This window comes from Schistocerca cancellata, chromosome 2 (genome assembly GCF_023864275.1).
Source record: "Schistocerca cancellata isolate TAMUIC-IGC-003103 chromosome 2, iqSchCanc2.1, whole genome shotgun sequence".
Classification (NCBI taxonomy): Eukaryota; Metazoa; Arthropoda; class Insecta; order Orthoptera; family Acrididae; genus Schistocerca; species Schistocerca cancellata.
In genome coordinates, this window is record NC_064627.1 from 640,245,877 (window position 1) to 640,268,064 (window position 22,188).

Below are 22,188 nucleotides of genomic sequence, written 5' to 3' on the forward strand. Positions count from 1 at the left end.
TACGGGTATACAAAGCGCGCAATGAACTTCAAAATCGATGTTCTCTAAAACAAAGACCCGTCGCTAAAATACCGGATAGTCAGGTACTCAGGGTAAGTGCCTCTACAACTTATTTGAAGCGCTTCAAAATCCGTGATTGAGAGTTTGGAGGGTCCCCTTGTGAGGATGGCCTCAGAACCCGTGCGACAGAGGTCGTTGGTGCCGACGTGAGCCACAACTTGCAGATGACTGTACCCTGCACGCCCGATAGCCTCCATATCTCGGATGAGGCCCACAGCACAGATACCAAGTGCATTTCCATTTCCATTTCCAGGAGTGTATTTGTCCAACCATTACGTTCTTATCGTCTCATGTGTTTACCTCACTGCGGGTTTTGAACACGTACATTATACGTTGAATACAACTGTAAATAGAATGGTATTCGTTATTCCAACGTTTCCTAATTAATTACAAAATATGCCTTAGGCTATATGGTGAAAAAAATACACAAAACGTGCAAAGTCAGTATTCTTGCTATTCTTTAACGAATGACTATTGGAAATATGGTATTTACTTTATAATATAGATTACCAAAATTGATCTGACTCAATAATACGTTCCACGTGTTTTATTTCAGATGGTTCGCAAGTATCGGCGACAAACGTCTAGGCAAGATTGGTCGTTGGAGTCAATGGAAGGCGCTGTAAATGCTGTTATAGAAGGTCATATGGGTTCTTTCAGGGCTGCTCGACAGTTCAACGTGACACAAACATTATTGAACGACATGTGGCAAAGAAAATTGCTAATCCTGGCTATACAGTTGTGAAAAGGTTAGGACCAATCACTAGTGTGTTTACCCAAGAACAAGAGGCAGAACTTAAAGACTACTTAACACAGATGGAAGGACAGTATTTTGGCCTAACACTAAAAGAACTTTGTGAACCTACTTTTCAGCTAGCTGAACGAAACAACATCAAACATCCATTTAATGCTGCAGCCAAATCTGCTGGAAGAAATTGGTTAAATGGGTTTCTTGCACGAAATCCTACCTTAACAATACGAAAGCCAGAGGCCACATCAATCGCTCGAGTTGCTGTAGATCGGTTTTCAATCTGTTAGAAAGTCAATTAGACACATTCAAGTTAACGGGATACAGGATTTTCAGTTGCGATGAGACTGGTTTAACAGTCATTCCAAAAGGTCACACAAAGGTGGTTGCTTTGAAAGGGCGCAGACAGGTGGGAGCAGTTACTTCAGCAGAAAGAGGCCAGACTGTGACTGCATAAATCTGTGTTTCAGCAGCGTCGGGGTGCTACGTACCACCTACGTTAATTTATCCTCGAAAACGAATGCAACAAGTGTTTGAGACTGGCCTGCCCCCTGGTGCTTGGACAAGAAACTGGTTGGATGACGAAAAAACAATTTTTGACTTGGTTTAAGAAGTTTATTGCATTTACTGGAGCGTCAAAGGAAAGACCAATACTTCTCATATTGGACGGCCACAAAACGCACACCAAGAATTTAGAACTGATAGATGTGGCCCATGAAAATGGGGTTATCTTCCTGTGTTTGCCACCACACTGCTCACACCGTCTTCAACCACTGGACGTGGCATTTATGAAACCTCTCAGTAAATTTTACGAAGATGAACTAAGATCGTGGCTTCGCACCCATCCTGGAAAAGTTGTTACGCTGTATCAGATCGCAAGTTTATTCGGCAAAGCCTTCATTCATTCAGTTACAATGTACACAGCACTGAACGGGTTTCGGAAAACAGGCATTTGGCCTGTAAACAGAAATGCGTTTCAAGATAGTGATTACCTTCCCTGTTCAACTACAGACATTCATCAAGCTCACACATCTGAAGTTACAGAAAGGGAAGACCAAATACCAGAGATGTTGTCAAGACGTAAAACACCTGAACAATTAACAACTGACGATGAAGCCTCTGTTTCGTCTAACTTTCAGGTTACCAGCCCTGAAATGGTGTTAGCTATTCCAAAGGTGGATACAAAAAACCAAAAGGAAACCATCTAACAGGCGTAGAAAACCCGTTGTTTTAACCGAATCTCCTTAAAGGAGTGAACTATCTGAAGAAATTAAACGAAAAGGAGTCCCCAAATGTGCTGCATGTAAACGAAAACTCTTCTCAAAGACGTTTAATGAACCTGGGATACCACCAAAAGGACATAATGACAACGAAAAAGTGACGAACTTTACTGACGTCTTAACCACCCCTTCATGTTCAAGGGAAAATAGACTGAGATCGAATGACAACGAGGAAGAGAGTGAAGAATGTTTATACTGCTATGACTTCTCTGAAGGCGGCTGGATACGGTATATTAGCTGCGGACGCTGGGCCCACGACACTTGTGCAGGGATAGAAAGTGACGATGACGAGGCTGTCCACACTTATGTACTATGTGAAAGTAAGAGGCCTAAACAAAACGTAATACCTGATTCTACAATTCGTAGAACCATGTTTCGAAACCTTATCGTCACATGATTTCGTAATTCCACTCATTATTTAAGCTTTAGAGATGAATTCGTGCTAGTTCTCCATCTTACCCCGCATATGGGGCAAGATGGGGAATTGGTAGTTTATGTTTCAAATCGAGATATTTCTAACTAAATGTAACAAGTTTGCATGTTTCTTTGCATGCTGTTGTAATTCAATGCTTAAGTAAACAAATGATAATCAAACCTACTTGAATTTGTTTATTTTTGTCCCTTTTGTAATGGTTTAAAGTTAGCTTCCCCATCTTGCCACGCCTTCCCATAATAATAGTTTTACACACTCTAAGACAAAAAGATTTTTCGTGCAGAAATCATCTTTATGGCATGGAAACTGGTAGATTTGATTTACACCTACAGACAAACAAATGATTACGATTTCAGAAAAAGCGGATGATTTATTCAACAGAAAGAATTTCACAAACTGAGCAAGTCAATAACGTGTTGGTCCACCTCTGGCCCTTATGTAAGCAGTTATTCTGCTTGGTATTGACTCACAGAGTTGTTGAAAGTCCTCCTGAGGAGGGATATCGAGCCAAATTCTGAGCAACTGGCGCTTTAGATAGTCAATACCGCGCTCTGGTTGGAGGGCGCTGCCCATAATGCTGCAAGCGTTGTCAATTGGAGAGAGACCCGGCGACCTTGCTGGCAAACGTAGGGTCTCGCAACCACGAAGCCAAACAGTAGAAACACTCTCCGTGTGCGGGCGGCCACTATCTTCCTGAAATGTAACTCCAGGATGGCTTGCCAGGAAGTGGGGATGGAGTGGGGGTGGAACCTGACGTAGAATATCGGCGATGTACCGCTGTGCTGTAACGGTGCTGCGTACGATAGCCAAAAGGGCCCTGCTATCAAAAGAAACCGCACCTCAGGCCATCATCACTCCTGGTTGTCTAGCCTAGCAATGTGGCGAGCAATAGTCAGGTTGGTATCCCACAACTGTCCGAGCCGTCTTCAGACACATTCAAGAAGAAATAACTCTTAAGAAAAAAATTCGGTATGTTGCGCAATTTCCAAGTTCAATAGCACTGAAGTTAGCCAACCACGATCGTGCGCGTGCCAATTCAAGGTTTCAGCCAGAAACGGTGTCGTGAAACGTGTGATTCGTTTGGTTTCCTAAAGGTTTCCTAAGACCGAACAAGAAATCGATACAAAAACTGAGTATAGGCTGTCATCTGTGCTATGAGAACAACTGACACAAATATTGTTTCTGGTGGGCCGCTTGTATTTGCGCGAGTGCAGTCTTCTGATTGGCAAACTTCAATGGTAATTAATTCACAAATGGCGCAAAGTATAGAATTTTTTCTTGTCTATCAGCACTGATACGCCCGCTAAACCCGCAGGGCAGAACAGGTAATAGGATTGTGCAAAGGGCCAAATAGGTTGAGGTCAGTTTCACCTTCTAATTGTAATTTACTGTAATTTAATAATCTTTACAATCAAAGCGGCACATAGCCGGACCTTTACCGAATGCAACTCTTTCACTGCTGAAGGCCTCCAAACAAGAAATCTTAACAAATCAACAAGATAAAAATCCAATTAAGACAGCAATAAGATAATAAAAAAAACCCATCACAGCAAAGTAGATAGAACAAGCATATGCAAGGTGCAATACAAATGGCTGAAGGCCACAATTAAATTTCAAAATTTTAGAATGTATTACCATAGACATTTTTAAAGGCAGAAGGCCAGAATGTTTAAAAACCAGAAATCTTAAAAATCAACAAGATAAAAATGCAATTAAAGGGGCAAATAAAATAAATAAAAAAACATATCACGGCTAAGTGTAAAGCCTCAAGGCAAGCAGATAGAACAAACATATGCAAGGTGCAATAGCAATGGATGAAGGCCACTATTAAGTTTCAAAATTTTAAAATATACTACGATAATCTCTTAAATTCAGAAGGTTTAAGTTTGAAAGATAATTTTAAGAATTAATTTTGCAAAATTTTTAAGAAAAAAAGAAAAATTAACCACAAGACTTAAGTTTTAAGCAGCTGAAAAAAAAATAATTACACACCGGTGGCACTCAGAAGCCTCCAGGGAGGTCGGTCTGCCCTCGTTCACTTAGGCAAGACAGGTGGTGAGAGAGGCCGGCCGTTTGTGGCCGAGCGGTTCTAGGCGCTTCAGTCCGGAACTTCGCTGCTGCTACGGTCGCAGGTTCGAATCCTGCCTCGGGCATGGACGTGTGTGATGTCCTTAGGTTAATTAGGTTTAAGTAGTTCTAAGTCTAGGGGACTGATGACCTCAGATGTTAAGTCCCATAGTGCTTAGAGCCATTTGAACCATTTTGAACAGGTGGTGAGCCCAACTACACTTGATCCGTCGGAACCCAACCAGGGGACAGCCACGGACCGACCGACACAACGACTTGCTTCCCGTCAATCAATACGTTTGTAAACGTGATAATCCACAATGGAGTATATGTTAGCTGTCAAAATTACACACCATGTTGGACATCTACAACAGGTAAGGAAAGGACGCTGCCTGAAATTACGTTAGTGGCCAGGGCAGGTAACCGGAACACTAACTGCCACAAGGCAGAAAATTCCGCTGGTACACTTGAATTTGAAATATGGTAATATAGTTAACTTCACCCAATAGAACACTGCCTAAATTTACGTCAGTGCCCAGGGCAGGTAACCAGAACACTAACGGCCACAAGACAGAAAATTCTGCTGGTGCACTCGAATTGTAGTCAACCAACATAGTTAATTGCACCGCATGGCGGCTAAATTTCAGCAGTAGAAACACTCGGTGTCGCTCACAGGAAAACTTCCCCAGCAGCACCGAAACGAAACACCACGACATGAATGGACGTGACTTGGGTAGTTGAAACCACTACTCAACTTTGACGTCCTGCGTCGGTGAACCACAAAGCTCGAAGCGATCGAACCGCCCCACACACGCGCCGACACTGCACGGGGGCTGCCAACGGCTCCAGCCGACTGCACCGCGCGGAGATAACTTCCCTCGTCCGCAACAACCGACCGACTCCTGTTGGTCCGTCCGCGACTGCTGCTCCGTCCCGACTGCGTTGCTGGTGCGTCTCCCACTCACTTCCAGACGTACGACGGCGAAAATACTGGCTCTGACCCAACCACGCAGAGGAAACACGCCCACTGGCTAAACGACATCCCTGCACCAGGAAAGGACCGACCCAAGTTCCACAACATGGTAATTGAAGGGGCCCAAAAGCGTTCGGAGAGCCAGTTACACGTCGCCTGATGAGACGACCGACCTCTCAGAGGCAGTACGCCGACAACATTTAAAATAACTTGTCAAAGAAAATAACGCCAATACACACGAAACCTGAGAAACACTTACACGAACACCTGGACGATACCCAACAGTAACTAAGCATGTACGAAGACAAATCGGGAGTAGATACACAAACACACACACACACAGACGACTCATGAACGATCGGCGAGCCAAAACGCGTCGTCCGGTAGGACTACCGACAGGCGATGCAGGAAGACCGTGGTCCGGCTCAAGTGATGCGCGGCGGCAATGGTTGGGCGAGCCATGTCGACGCAGACCTCACTGCTGCTCCAACCAAACTGCACTAGTGCCGCATTGCAACTCCCGACTGGCAGGTCCGGACTGCGCTCCAGACGCGTTCCAACTGACTGGCAGACCCGAACTCGTAAGCCGAACTCGCGACGAATTCCCACGCGAACTCGCTTACGACAGACAAGGACCGGGAAGTAATAGCAGTCGAGCAAAGTCACTACCAGAGGGGATATAAGGATAAGCGCTGCTAGATCTGATCACGGTCAGGCAAAGAAGCAACTCTGCGACAGGAATAATTTAAATTAACGTAGTGAGATGGAAGTACTTTAAAAGCAGGGTGTAAAAATACATGATGGCGGGAACACGAGCCACGCACGGCTCAAGCACAACTTTCCCTGCAACACTCTTACAATCTTTTCAGACTATTTCTGACCGCCATGTCTACCATGTGGTAGATCTGTTAACATCTCTGTTAACAACACGCAACGCATCTTTGTGACTGTTTATATATATTTTAGATTTTAACCTATATTGTGGATTTTCAACAGTAAAAGTCAGAGTACAAATAGTAATCCATAAGTAAAATATTTTTTTTCAAATTCACGATTCTGTATAGAGAAAGATACATCACTAATTACAAAAGTGTGCCTAATTAGAGTATTAAGTCTAATGAAGACGAACAGTTTTATTTGCCGCTATGATCAGTGGCCTTTTGCGAGTTACTCCCATCCAAACCTCTTTCACGTGCAGTTCCTTTGGCAATATCCGCTCCGAAACTGGTTGAGACGAACCTACATTCACTGAGAGCAGCAGTTCATGTTTGCTTTGAAACAGACTGTGGCTGACAAGGTGTGACTCCCATCTCCGGCCCTTGTCGGTTTCGATGTTGCTACGACCGCTGTTCTTACATGTTGCACGACTACAAGTGGTACAGCATTCCTTTTACACACATTGGACAGTCCTGGTTATTACACCAACAAGTGTGGCAGCTTCAGTTGCGATGTGATGACGAGCACGTCCAATGACGATACATCCTTTCTTTCACTTCTCCATATCGAAGCAGCCTACTGCATTTATTTCATACAATGGACTGGAACATACAGAGCAATTCACTATCATGACTTGCCTCAGCAGTGGAGCGTCTCTTGACCACTGCGTACCAGTTATAAGTATCTATAGTGCTCCATAGTGAACAGTACATCCTTTTAAGGATACAGAGTATCTTCCAACGATGGATAATTTGAAATATTTTATTAATTTATTCTATAGGCTTTGCTGATTACATTGATATTTAATGTAGTGGGTTTAGAAGGAAAAATGACCACTATATACTAAATTTTGAAATCATTATCGTGTACTCTTCCACACCACCATTATTTAAAATATAGAAAGCCATTATTATTTCGCCAAACAACCGGAAAATATTTGCTCGTAGCACTTCTATTTGGGATGTTTTGTGTATGTTGGGAATGCTGCTGATTTCCAGCGTCTGAAGGTGATAATACTTTCTCGTGTTTATTTTCGCTCCGTTGAAGTGTTTTTTTTTTGTTTTTTTTTTTTTTTAAGTCCTACTGAATATTTGTGCTGCAGACATATGCGATTCGAGATGTCCATTATTGTGCAATAAATAGCAACAATGCCACACATCAAGAAATTCGAGAAAGGAAAATTCAAGGGTAACTATTTTATAGGCAAAGCAGTCCATACAATTAAGAAATCCCATGTATCAACTCTTAAGGGATGATTCAAACCTTAGCGAAAACAGTGATGCTGTCTGTAGTGGATTCCGACTATTTTGTGGTTCAGTTAGTGTCAGGCCATCTGTCCCATCACATTGTTTATTTTTTGCTACTTCCTTTATAGAAGAATATACATCTATAATCAGTAACCGACTCCGACCTTATCTCACAATACCACACAGAAATCTGTGCGTGATAATGAATTCTATTCATAAACAGATATGATTTATTTATGTAAAATGTATTTATCTCCATACTAACCTTATGGAGCTAAAGAATTGAATAGTTCTTTTTGCTGAAGAATGTGGAGATAAATATAGTTAATATACACTCACCAGTGAATTAATAAATACTAAGAAGAAGAGGAAGCTTGACTATGAAGAAATACAGCAGCATGAAGACGATGCTTCAGTAATATTCTGAGGCACATTTGAATAAGAATCAAATCTTAATTCGCAATTTCTCATAAGTTGCACATTTAATAACTTAGTTAGACATAGCTACTCAAGTTTATAAAGTACTGCACTAATTTTTCTCTAATTTGCTGTTGTTCATTCTACCGTAGACCCAAACTTTTTTGAGGTTCAACTAAGTTGATGATGATGATGAAGTCCCATACTCCGTAACAGAGCGTAGAGTCCGATACGAGAGACCCCCACCGCTTACTAGGCAAGGTTCTAGTGGAGGTGGTTTGCCTTCCTCCGACCGTAATAGGGATGAATGATGATGATGATGATGAAGACGACACAAAAACACCCAGTAAACTCGAGGCAGGTGAAAATCCCTGACCCCGCCGATAATCGAACCCGGGACTCCGTGCTCGTGAAGCGAAAACGTTACCGCGAGACCACGAGTTGCGGACCAACTAAGTTATGGAGAAACAAAATCTTCAATTAAGAGAAATATATGAAAAGCTGAAGTATAATGTATTAAACATTGTTCCGGTCAATATACTTAATCTGTAGAATTAAATACGTCTAGCATCTCAGCCAACATTGCAAACTTATATGGCAAAAATTTGGTCTCTTTCGCAAGTGTCAATGGATGCGTGTGATGTCCTTAGGTTAGTTAGGTTTAAGTAGTTCTAAGTTACAGGGGACTGATGACCTTAGCAGTTAAGTCCCATAGTGCTCAGAGCCATTTGAACCATTTTCTTTCGCAAGTGTATTGTTTGAAAGTTTTCTACACTAATTGTCATAAACTACAACAGTGTAAAACATATATGAAAAAAAAATGACGCCTGGAAAAAGTGTGTGCCGGTTTTCACAAAATATGAAGCCGAAAAAGAGCCCTGTGTCCTTGTTGTTGTTGTTGTGGTCTTCAGTCCTGAGACTGGTTTGATGCAGCTCTCCATGCTACTCTATCCTGTGCAAGCTTCTTCATCTCCCAGTACCTACTGCAACCTACATCCTTCTGAATCTGCTTAGTGTATTGATCTCTTGGACTCCCTCTACGATTTTTACCCTCCACGCTGCCCTCCAATGCTAAATTTGTGATCCCTCGATGCCTCAGAACATGTCCTACCAACCGATCCCTTCTTCTAGTCAAGTTGTGCCACAAACTTCTCTTCTCCCCAATCCTATTCAACACCTCCTCATTAGTTACGCGATCTACCCACCTTATCTTCAGCATTCTTCTGTAGCACCACATTTCGAAAGCTTCTATTCTCTTCTTGTCCAAACTAGTTATCGTCCATGTCTCACTTCCATACATGGCTACACTCCATACAAATACTTTCAGAAACGACTTCCTGACACCTAAATCTATATTCGATGTTAACAAATTTCTCTTCTTGAGAAACGCTTTCCTTGCCATTGCCAGTCTACATTTTATATCCTCTCTACTTCGACCATCATCGGTTATTTTACTCCCTAAATAGCAAAACTCCTTTACTACTTTAAGTGTCTCATTTCCTAATCTAATTCCTTCAGCATCACCCGACTTAATTCGACTACATTCCATTATCCTCGTTTTGCTTTTGTTGATGTTCATCTTATATCCTCCTTTCAAGACACTGTCCATTCCGTTCAACTGCTCTTCCAAGTCCTTTGCTGTCTCTGACAGAATTACAATGTCATCGGCGAACCTCAAAGTTTTTACTTCTTCTCCATGAATTTTAATACCTACTCCGAATTTTTCTTTTGTTTCCTTTACTGCTTGCTCAATATACAGATTGAATAACATCGGGGAGAGGCTACAACCCTGTCTCACTCCTTTCCCAACCACTGCTTCCCTTTCATGCCCCTCGACTCTTATAACTGCCATCTGGTTTCTGTACAAATTGTAAATAGCCTTTCGCTCCCTGTATTTTACCCCTGCCATCTTCAGAATTTGAAAGAGAGTATTCCAGTCAACATTGTCAAAAGCTTTCTCTAAGTCTACAAATGCTAGAAACGTAGGTTTGCCTTTTCTTAATCTTTCTTCCAAGATAAGTCGTAAGGTCAGTATTGCCTCACGTGTTCCAACATTTCTACGGAATCCAAACTGATCTTCCCCGAGGTCGGCTTCTACCAGTTTTTCCATTCGTCTGTAAAGAATTCGCGTTAGTATTTTGCAGCTGTGACTTATTAAACTGATAGTTCGGTAACTTTCACATCTGTCAACACCTGCTTTCTTTGGGATTGGAATTATTATATTCTTCTTAAAGTCTGAGGGTATTTCGCCTGTCTCATACATCGTGCTCACCAGATGGTAGAGTTTTGTCATGACTGGCTCTCCCGAGGCCATCAGTAGTTCTAATGGAATGTTGTCTACTCCCGGGGCCTTGTTTCGACTCAGGTCTTTCAGTGCTCTGTCAAACTCTTCACGCAGTATCGTATCTCCCATTTCATCTTCATCTACATCCTCTTCCATTTCCATAATATTGTCCTCAAGTACATCGCCCTTGTATAAACCCTCTATATACTCCTTCCGCCTTTCTGTTTTCCCTTCTTTGCTTAGAACTTGGTTGCCATCTGAGCTCTTGATATTCATACAAGTGGTTCTCTTCTCTCCAAAGGTCTGTTTAATTTTCCTGTAGGCAGAATCTATCTCACCCCTAGTGAGACAAGCCTCTACATCCTTACATTTGTCCTCTAGCCATCCCTGCTTAGCCATTTTGCACTTCCTGTCGATTTCATTTTTGAGACGTTTGTATTCCTTTTTGCCTGCTTCATTTACTGCATTTTTATATTTTCTCCTTTCATCAATTAAATTCAATATTTCTTCTGTTACCCAAGGATTTCTATTAGCCCGCGTCTTTTTACCTACTTGATCGTCTGCTGCCTTCACCACTTCATCCCTCAGAGCTATCCATTCTTCTTCTACTGTATTTCTTTCCCCCATTCCTGTCAATTGTTCCCTAATGCTCTCCCTGAAACTCTCTACAACCTCTGGTTCTTTCAGTTTATCCAGGTCCCATCTCCTTAAATTCCCACCTTTTTGCAGTTTCTTCAGTTTCAATCTGCAGTTCATAACCAATAGATTGTGGTCAGAATCTACATCTGCCCCAGGAAATGTCTTACAATTTAAAACCTGGTTCCTAAATCTCTGTCTTACCATTATATAGTCTATCTGAAACCTGTCAGTATCTCCAGGCTTCTTCCATGTATACAGCCTCCTTTCATGATTCTTGAACCAAGTGTTAGCTATGATTAAGTTATGCTCTGTGCAAAATTCTACAAGGCGGCTTCCTCTTTCATTCCTTCCCCCCAATCCATATTCACCTACTATGTTTCCTTCTCTCCCTTTTCCTACTGACGAATTCCAGTCACCCATGACTGTGTCCTTAAAGGGATGATTAATACTTTACTTCAGTTGGTAGGTTTACACAATTTTACTCTGTTTAAAGGGAAAAGACGAGTAACTCTGTGGCAGAGAAACTGCGGAAAACAGTGTTTAAGACACCGAATTAATGTTTGGAAAGAGCTGGGTTCAAATTCTGCCTAACCTTCCAGATTTAGTTTTCCTATGCCTTCTGTAAGTATCCTCTGATGAGAGAATCGACGGTTCCATCAACCTTACATGTGCGGATCCGCTTCTGGTTTGAGGTGACCTCCATTCGAAAGAAATAGGTTCCAAATACTCGTCTGATCGTCTGTCGAGTCTCTATTTAGATATGATTTTTAAGACTTCCAGTGCCATTGGGACATATGTGTTCAACGGCATGTAATCAAAGATCCAGTGGGAATTAGCTACATGTTATTTCTATGTGTTAATACCTTTCTAGTAAAAGGAAGCCTGGTTATGATTTACATAATTCTTATGTTTTCAGCTTGCATCTGTAGTTTGTGCTGCGTTCAGGCTTCATTGTCAACCCTCTGCTACACTCCACTCAGTATTATTGCATCTAATTAATTCACGCAATTAGGTAGGCAACCTAGTGAGCCGATTTGCAAAGTGTCTGTAATACAGGAAATGTATTCGTAATTGCCAATGTGAGCCACCCTCGGCTGTGTACTAGAGTTACAATGAAAATTTGCTGCGGACGGGGGCTCGATCCCGGATTTCCCACTTTACGCGAGCAGCCGCCCTAACCGCCTCGGTTGTTCATGTACCATTATAGGGTAGACCGTCGTCCATGTGTCATAACCAGCACTCGTACGTTACCTATAATCCCGTCCTGAAAGGACATTTTTATTGACAGTCGAAGGCCTGGTATTGGGGAATAAATACAACTTAGCAGGATCTGTGTTATTTAGAATCACGATGCAATGATCCTTCGGACATGCAAGCATGTGTGGAGGAACTCTCCATCGTGCTGTTTCGTACCGTGTCAATGGATTGGACACACGTATGGACATTGCCACGACGCAAACGGTACTCACGCTGAACACCTCTAATGTCAGTTGAAAACTTTGAAGTGATTCTCTATCCTCTGATGTGTGTCTGTATGTCTTGAAGTTTTCGAACAGTCATCTTCTGAAATCCTGGAGGTACTTGAAAGAATCCTGTATGTCCCACCAATCTCTGCGTTAGAAAACGGAAAGATGGGAAATATTTTTTCATACACGGGCATGTTACTTCTGGCTACTATGTTAACTGATAGCGGTATATTAACTTCTTTCACTCTGACGAAAGAACTGGAAGTGGAGAGATTGGATAAGATCACGAGAGATTTCTTTGCACACTCTTCTCTAATCCGATCTAAGTGCTCCGTCTCAGACAATGTTGTTGTCGACGTGACCTTTTTCTTCTCTCCCACTGACCGTCCTTTTCAGCCGCTCTGTCCGTGTCCCGGTGGTGCGCACCAGAGAGAGCCCTGGCTGGGGTCGACGTTCCGCCCGCCCGCAGCGCGCAGTCCAAATCCCACCTGCGGCGTCGTTCCCTGTGATCACGTGCGTCACACGCTGCTCCTATCAGCGCCGGGCGCCGTAAAACCGAACGGGCCGGGCCGCTTTGTCTTCACCCGCGACTGCGTTCTGCCTCCTGGAATTTCCCTTCGGATGGCCGAAGGAAGCGTAGACGGTCACAAATGCCACCTGCTCGCCTCTGAAGTGCCCGCACTGGTTGCTTCCGCATTGCCGTCCTCAGAGAGCCCAGACCGTGAGTCTGCATCACATCTCATCCGTATTCACACAGCATCAGAGTTCTATGGAACTAATAAAATGCTAAAATACTGTTCGCTACATGAGATTATTACACTCTCCGTTTTAGCAATAGGAGAACAAGTTCAAAAGCTCTTGGCCTGACACGGATGAATCAGTGAAATTCTGCTTTTATGTTGTGAAACATGGCACTATAGGCATATCGGATGAATTAGCAGGGAAAAAATAACTTAGTGCATAATAGGCACTCCATCTGTTGAATGGCGACAAAATGTAAACACTGAAACGAAGCCCGTTTCACAAACTCATTTTTATTCACACCACCGTAATAGATATAAAACTTTATCCTGTACTGACTAGTTGCAGCTATTCGATCAAAAAATTGACTGCATTCCTTCCTTTATACCGTTGATTCGGTGTTATCGCTTTCAAATAACAGAAAAAAAGCACGGAAAGCATTTCTTTGGATGCGAAAAGTATTCGTTTGGATTATGTTTCAAACAGGTAAAGTATAATTTGTGGTAGCTTGGTAAGTGTACTGGATCAGTGGGATGAAAAAAAAATAGGGGAATAGGGAAGGATTACAAAAGAAACACGAAGATCCTCTACCAGTACAGTGAAAGGTGGTTTACTATGGAAAACATTGTTGGAACGTTAGCTCTGTTCACCATATTAGAATCCTCTAAAATCATTATCTTGTAATTTTAAAAAGATCAGACGTTTTGAGACCAACGAGGATGTCATTATGGTCATAGGGACTTTACTGATCTTCAGATAACTTACGGAATGCAGCTGGGTGTTGTTGACGACAATCGCCTATATTTCGACAGAAGACCACCCTGTCATTTTCAAGGCAAAACTGCAGCAGCAAAGCACTGTACTACAAGGAAATTTAAAATCTCGGAATGGCAACACACACACACACACACACACACACACACACACACACGCGCGCGCGCGCGCGCACAAACGATCACGCAAACCCTGTTAACACGAGCACGACCACACTAACCAAAGATTAGTGACGTCAGCATTTATCGATAGTGAAAATTATTCAGCCACGGGTGATGTAGAATTAATGCAGCCCCTCTGTTTTTTGACAGGGAAGAGAGCGGGATTCCACTCAGAATTTAAGCAAAGACCTCCATCTTTATTTACAAGGCTACTTTCTAATTTCATTTCAACTGCTTCCTTAGTAATCCATCTTTCGATCATCTTTCGTCAAGTTGGATATCATGAAAAACAGACCCGACATGCGTTGCTCTATCGACAAACGCGCGCCGGCTGAGTGGTGAAAATACCATGTTGGCGCCAAGGTCACGGCCTTTCTGCATTACGCAGGGAGCATTTACAACAAGATTGGTCCTATTTTAGCGGAAATATGTAAAATATTTTCCGGTCTCCATTTAAAATTAGGGCCCTTCTCGGTTCCGTTAAGAATTATCTCGGTTTTCAGAAAGCGGGTGCCTGTCATATCCCTTGCAGTCGTGTCATGTCATATATTGGTCAGACTATGAGGACCTTGGAGGACCGGCGTACTGACCGTAAGCGTCAAGCACGATTACAACAGTTCAGCAAATCGGCTACTGCAGAACATTGTCTTGGCACCGGACATCCTATGGAATATAACTATACGGAGATTGTGGCGTGCAATTTCAGCTGTTAGGAAAGTGTTATTAAGGAGGCTGCTGACATTAAACTAGAAAGTGATCTTATAAATGGTGATTGTGGATTTCGTTTGTATTCTGCATGGAACCCTGTTCTCTCACTTGTCAAAAACAGAGGAAAAAGTTTATAGTACCTCACCCGTTGTTGAATAATTTTCACTATCGATAACTTCTGACGTCGGCCACCTTTTGTTGTGTGGTGGTGGTAGTGCTTACAGTGCGTGCTTATGTGTGTGTGTGTGTGTGTGTGTGTCATCTTTCCGTTATTGCTTTGCAAACCGTGATTTTAAATTTCCTTGCACAGCGCTTACTTGCTGGAGTTTTGCCTTGAAAATGACAGGGTTGTCTCCTATCGATACATCGGCGGTTGTAGACAACGTCACCCGGCTGCATTCTAAGATATTTGAACACTGAATACGGCGGAAAAAGCGCAGGTCTCACATTTTACAGATCTAGTAGAATACTAACTCTCACAGGTAAAAGATTATACGACGTGCGTTGATCTGAAAGCGAACTACTTCGAAAACTGTAAGATGGTCTTGTCCTAAGAAGCGTTTTGCCCCAGCCAGACTGAAAGTTCCAACTTGTCCTCCTCGCTGAACGCAGAAACAGACAACAGAAATGTAACCAAAACTCGTGATGTGACACATGTTTCTCTTGACGGGACATCGACAACTATTGATGTTCATCATCAATGTTGAATCCGCTACTACTGTCAAATCTTTCTAAAAGGAAAGCACAACACGGTTTGGGGACCTGTGCCGAATTTTCAGGTGCTTATAAAATGTGAGTCCATAAAATTTAAATTAATTTAAAATAGTGCATCCTTAGTTCGACTTTTATGAGCTCACATTTTATATGCACCTGAAGATGGGACACAGGCCCCGGAACTGAGCTGTGCTTTCCTTTTAGAAAATAAAATTTTTTTTAGGTTTAGCAGTTCTAATCACTGATGACACTTGATTTGGTTTGTAAACAGAAAGACGTTCACAACGCTTCCTAGAGAGACAGATGTATGGGAGCATCACAAAGGCCTTGTTTTCTATTGCAAGAGTTGATATTGTGTAGGCACTCTCACTGCAAAAGTGCGATATATCTGGCAAATGAATTACACAATGACCCAATCAGGAAGAAACGAAATAGAGTGGTCGCATTTTACAGCTGTTTGAGGGCGGCCTCTCATTACAAAGTGCTGTGTAATATATTGCAGATATGCCACTGTTGGTAACAGCGAATATAAAGCGGCCCACGTACACGAGGTATGAACCATAAGACATGCTGCATGACGATAGCTATCACTAATTTTATAACATCTGCTGTTGCCAATGCTGCCGTTTCACAATCCTGGTACTTTATTTGCAGTATTCTGTGAATATGTCAGCATACCATTGGAGGAAGACCACAGGTATTTCGCTGCAGACTTCCTTGACATCCATCTCTGGAAATGCTATTTCTTTTTTTATGTCGATGGCGTGGTGTGTGTGAAGACAACATAAATGACTCACTTTATACATCTGAGTCAAGCAATATGTACTGCCCTAACAAAATTCAGCTTACAGTCAACTATTGTTCTGTTTATTCAGATACTCTGCTACAGTATCATCCGACTCATCCTTACAGAAGCTACTGTTTTCATGAAGATGTGCCTATTTCCGATGGAGGTGAAACAAAAGGAGTCGATACTATGTTTGCTTGCACGAGATGTAATTTTCCAGGTATATGAAAAAGAATCATGTTGGAGTAACGAAGAAAGAATGGGCATTAAAGGATGTATCTGAAGCTTCTTCATTTTACTAAGTACGTGGTACTAACTGCATCCCTTGTTGATAAAGTTCTACAACCAGTTGAAGAATTTTATAGTGTAAGCTAGTTAATAGGCCTGTAAGGAAATAGAAGGCCAGAAGGAAATAGCAACTAACAGTGTGCCTTAGAAATGGATCACGAGTTTTCATACATAGGACAGTCGAAGACAAGGGCTGAATAACATAAAAGAAATAAACGGAAGAGGAAAGATACTGTTGAATAATACGAGGGCATTTTCTTCAATTGGTCGCGAAGTCAGAACTGCAATAAAAATCGGGTGAAGATGTGTTGCAGATGTGTTGCACAGTGTCTCTAGTATGCCCATCTATTGCGTGGAATAGCACTTTTCAGTTCTGAGGGGACAGTGAGCATGTAAGGATGCCTGTAACAGTACTGTCTCCCGCCGAGTGTGAAGCTCCTACTGACCGGTTTCGCCTGATTTAATGCATTCTGTATAATACAGGGTGATTCAAAAAGAATACCACAACTTTAAAAATGTGTATTTAATGAAAGAAACATAATATAACCTTCTGTTATACATCATTACAAAGAGTATTTAAAAAGGTTTTTTTCACTCAAAAACAAGTTCAGAGATGTTCAATATGGCCCCCTCCAGACACTCGAGCAATATCAACCCGATACTCCAACTCGTTCCACATTCTCTATAGCATATCAGGCGTAACAGTTTGGATAGCTGCTGTTATTTCTCGTTTCAAATCATCAATGGTGGCTGGGAGAGGTGGCCGAAACACCATATCCTTAACATACCCCCATAAGAAAAAATCGCAGGGGGTAAGATCAGGGCTTCTTGGAGGCCAGTGATGAAGTGCTCTGTCACGGGCTGCCTGGCGGCCGATCCATCGCCTCGGGTAGTTGACGTTCAGGTAGGACTTTTTCGTAGGACTCTCCATACAGTTGATTGTGGAATTTGCAGCTCTCTGCTAGCTTTGCGAGTCGATTTTCCTGGGCTGCGAACAAATGCTTGCTGGATGCGTGCTACATTTTCATCACTCGTTCTCGGCCTTCCAGAACTTTTCCCTTTGCACAAACACCCATTCTCTGTAAACTGTTTATACCAACGTTTAATACACCACCTATCAGGAGGTTTAACACCATACTTCGTTTGAAATGCACGCAGAACAACTGTCGTCGATTCACTTCTGCCGTACTCAATAACACAAAAAGCTTTCTGTTGAGCGGTCGCCATCTTAGCATCAACTGACGCTGACGCCTAGTCAACAGCGCCTCAAGCGAACAAATGTACAACTAAATGAAACTTTATAGCTCCCTTAATTCGCCGACAGATAGTGCTTAGCTCTGCCTTTTGTCGTTGCAGAGTTTTAAATTCCTAAAGTTGTGGTATTCTTTTTGAATCACCCTGTATAACTGTCATGTTTTTCTTCGTGACAAATCTCAGCCATGCAGGGCATGTGCAATGTTAACGCTCCTGCAGCCTTTTAGATGCGAGATGTTTTACCACCCACTGTACAGCCCAGACTTGAGCCATTCTGATTTTCATATCTTCGCTCACGTGAACTGCTGGCTATCTATATCTACATGGGTACTCTGCAAATCACATTCAAGTGCCTGGCAGAGGGTTCATCGAACCACCTTCAAAATTCTCTATTATTCCAATCTCGTATAGCGCGCGGAAAGAATGAGCACCTATATCTTTCTGTACAGCTCTGATTTCCCTTATTTTATCGTGGTGATGTTTCCTCCTTATGTAGGTCGGTGTCAACAAAATATTTTCGCATTCGGGGGAGAAAGTTGCTGATTGGAATTTTGTGAGAAGATTCCGTCGCAACGAAAAACGCCTTTCTTTTAATGATTTCCAGCCCAAATCCTGTATCATTTCTGTGACACTCTCTCCCATATTTCGCGATAATACAAAACGTGCTACCTTTCTTTGAACTTTTTCGATATACTCCGTCAGTCCTATGTGGTAAGGATCCCAAACGCAAAGCAGTATTCTAAAAGAAGACGGCCAGGTATAGTGTAGGCAGTCTCCTTAGTAGGTGTGTTACATTTTCTAAGTGTCCTGCCAATAAAACGCAGTCTTTAGTTAACCTTCCTCACAACATTTTCTGTGTGTTCCTTCCAATTTAAGTTGTTCATAATTGCACTACCTAGGTATTTAGTTGAATTTACGGCTTTTAGATTAGACTGATTTATCGTGTAACCGAAGTTTAACGAGTTCCTTGTAGCACTCATGTGGATAACCCTGAACTTTTCCTTATTTAAGATCAACTGCCACTTTTCGTACCATTCAGATATCTTTTCTAAGTCGTTTTGCAGTTTGTTTTGATCTTCTGATAATTTTATTAGTTGATAAACGACAACGTCAACTGCAAACAACCGAATACGGCTGCCCAGATTGTCTCCAAAATCGTTTATATAGACAGGGAACAGCAAAGGGCCTGTAACACTACCTTAGGTAATGCCAGAAATCAATTCCGTTTTGCTCGATGACTTTCCGTCAGTTACTACGAACTGTGACCACTATGACAGGAAATCACAAATCCAGTCACATAACTGAGACGATATTCCATAAGCACGCAATTTTACTACGAGGCGCTTGGGTGGAACAGTGTTAAAAGCCTCCCGGAAATCCAGAAATACGGAATCGATCTGAAATCCCTTGTCAATAGCACTCAACACTTCACGTGAGTAAAGATCTAGTTGTGTTTCACAGGAACGATGTTCTCTAAACCCATGTCGACTAATAGACCGTTTTCTTCGAGGTAATTCATGAAGTTCGAACACAATATATGTTGTAAAATCCTGCTGCATATCGACGTTGACGATATGGGCATGCAACTTAGTGGATTACTCCTACTTAGTTTTAACTTTAAAAACCAACAGCCTCAGTTGCAAAGTTTACCTAGATTTACCTAGGTTTCACTCGGGACAACCCAACCTTCTTCAGAATAAAAGTAACCCCCTTTTGTCCATAGTGGACATCGTCAAGCTAAAACTACAAATCCATAAATTATCGTCAGACTGTAACAACTTATTTGAAACTGCCTCGGCCCCATTTCGCGGCCGCGATGCGACAGTCAAAAGTGCTGTACTGGAGTAATAGTACAGCACTGGAGTTCCAGTACAGCACTCGTGGCTGCCACATCGCGGTCGCGAAGTGGGGCTGAAGAAGTGTCATATAAGTTTTTACAGTCTGATGATAATTTATGGATTTGTAATTTTAGCTTGACGATTTCCACTATGAACAAACGGTAGTTACTAATATTCTGAAGATGGATGGGTTATACCGACTAAAGCCTAGGTAAATCTAGGTAAACTTTGCAACTGAGGCTGTTGGTTTTTAAAATTAAAATTTATATTAATACATTTGCTGATAGGTTCGCCAAATGTTGAACATATTTAAAATTACTCCTACTACCTTTCTTGAATAATGGTGTGGCCTGTGCAATTTTCCAGTCTTTGGGTACGGATCTTTCGTCGAGCGAACGGTTGTATATGATTGTTAAGTGTGGAGCTAATGCATCAGCATACTCCGAAAGGAACCTAGTTGGTATTCAGTCTGGACCAGAAGGCTTGCTTTTATTAAGTGATTTAAGTTGATTCACTACTTCGAGGAGATGTACTACTACGGTACTAACGTTGGCAGCTGTTCTCGATTCGACTTCTGGAATATTTAGTTCATCTTCTTTTGTGAAGGCATTTCGGAAAACTGTGTTTAATAACTCTGCTTTGGCAGCACTATCTTTGATAGTAACTCCATTGCTATCAAGCAGAGAAGGCGTTGGTTGTTTCTTGCCGCTGATATACTTCACATACGACCAAAATCTCTTTGGATTTTCTGTCAGGTTTCGAGACAAAGTTTCGTTGTGGAAACTATTGTAGGCATCTCGCATTGAAGTCCGCGCTAAATTTCGAGCTTCTGTTAAACATCGCCAATCTTGGGGATTTTGCGTCTGATTAAATTTGGCATGTTTGTCTCGTTGTTTCTGCCACAGCGTTCTAACCCGCTTTGTGTACCAAGGAGGATTAGCTCCGTCGTTTGTTAATTTATTTGGTATAAATCTCTCAATTGCTGCCGATAATATTTCTTTAAATTTAAGCCACATCTCGTCTACACTTATATTATTAATTTGGAACGAGTGGACATTGTCTCTTAGGAAGTCGTCAAGTGAATTTTTATCTGCTTTTTTGAATAGGTATATTTGTCGCTTATTTTTCGAGGATTTTGGGGTTACAATATTCAATCTCGCTACGACAACTCTGTGTTCACTAATCCCTCATTGATGTTGATGCTCGTCATTAACTCAGGATTATTTGTTGCTAAGAGGTCAAGTGTGTTTTCACAACCGTTTACTATTCGCATGGCCTCATGAACTAACTGCTCGAAATAATTTTCAGATAATGCGTTTAGCACAATTTCGGATGATATTTTATGCGTACCTCCGGAGTTAAACATGTATTTTCGCCAACATATCGATGGTGAATTAAAGTCACCACCAACTATTATCGTATTAGTCGGGTACGTGTTCGAAATCAAACTCAAGTTTTCTTTGAACCTTTCAGGTACTGTATCATCTCAATTGGGAGGTCGGTGAAAGGATCTAATTATTATTTTATTCCGGTTGGCTACAATGACCTCTGCCCATACTAACTCACAGGAAGTATCTACGCCAATTTCGCGACAAGATAAACTACTTCTGACAGCAACAAACACGCCACCGCCAACCGTGTTTAGCCTATCCTTTCGGAACACCGTTATGTTCTTCGCAAAAATGTCGGCTGAGCTTATATCCGGCTTTAGCCAGCTTTCAGTGTCTATAACGATTTGAGCATCAGTTCTTTCTATTAGCGCTTCGAGCTCTGATACTCTCCCAACGCCGGCCGGTGTGGCCGAACGGTTCTAGGCGCTACAGTCTGGAACCACGCGATTGCTATGGTCGCAAGTTCGTATCCTGCCTCGTGCATGGATGTGTGTGATGTCCTTAGATTAGTTAGGTTCAAGTAGTTCTAAGTACTAGGGGACTGATGGCCTCAGAGGTTAAGTCCCATAGTGCTCAGAGCTATTTGAACCATTTTACTCTCCCAACACAGCTACGACAGTTTACAACTGTTATACCAATGGTTTATGTATCTACGTTCTTCCTGTTTTCAGCCTGTACCCTTTGTGACTGAAGCCCTTCTTGTATTTTTCCGAGATCCTCTAACCTAAAAAACCGCCCAGTCCACGTCACACAGCCCCTGTTACCCGTGTAGTCACCTCCTGCGTATAGTGGAGACCTGATCTATTCTGCGGAACCCGAAACTCAACCACCCTTTGGCGCAAATCGAGGAATGTGCAGCCTACACGGTCGCAGAACTTTCTGAGCCTCTGATCCAGACCCTCCACTCGGCTCTGTACCAGAGGTCCGCAATCAGTCCTGTCGTCTATGCAGCAAATGGTCAGCATTGCTTTCATCTCGCAAG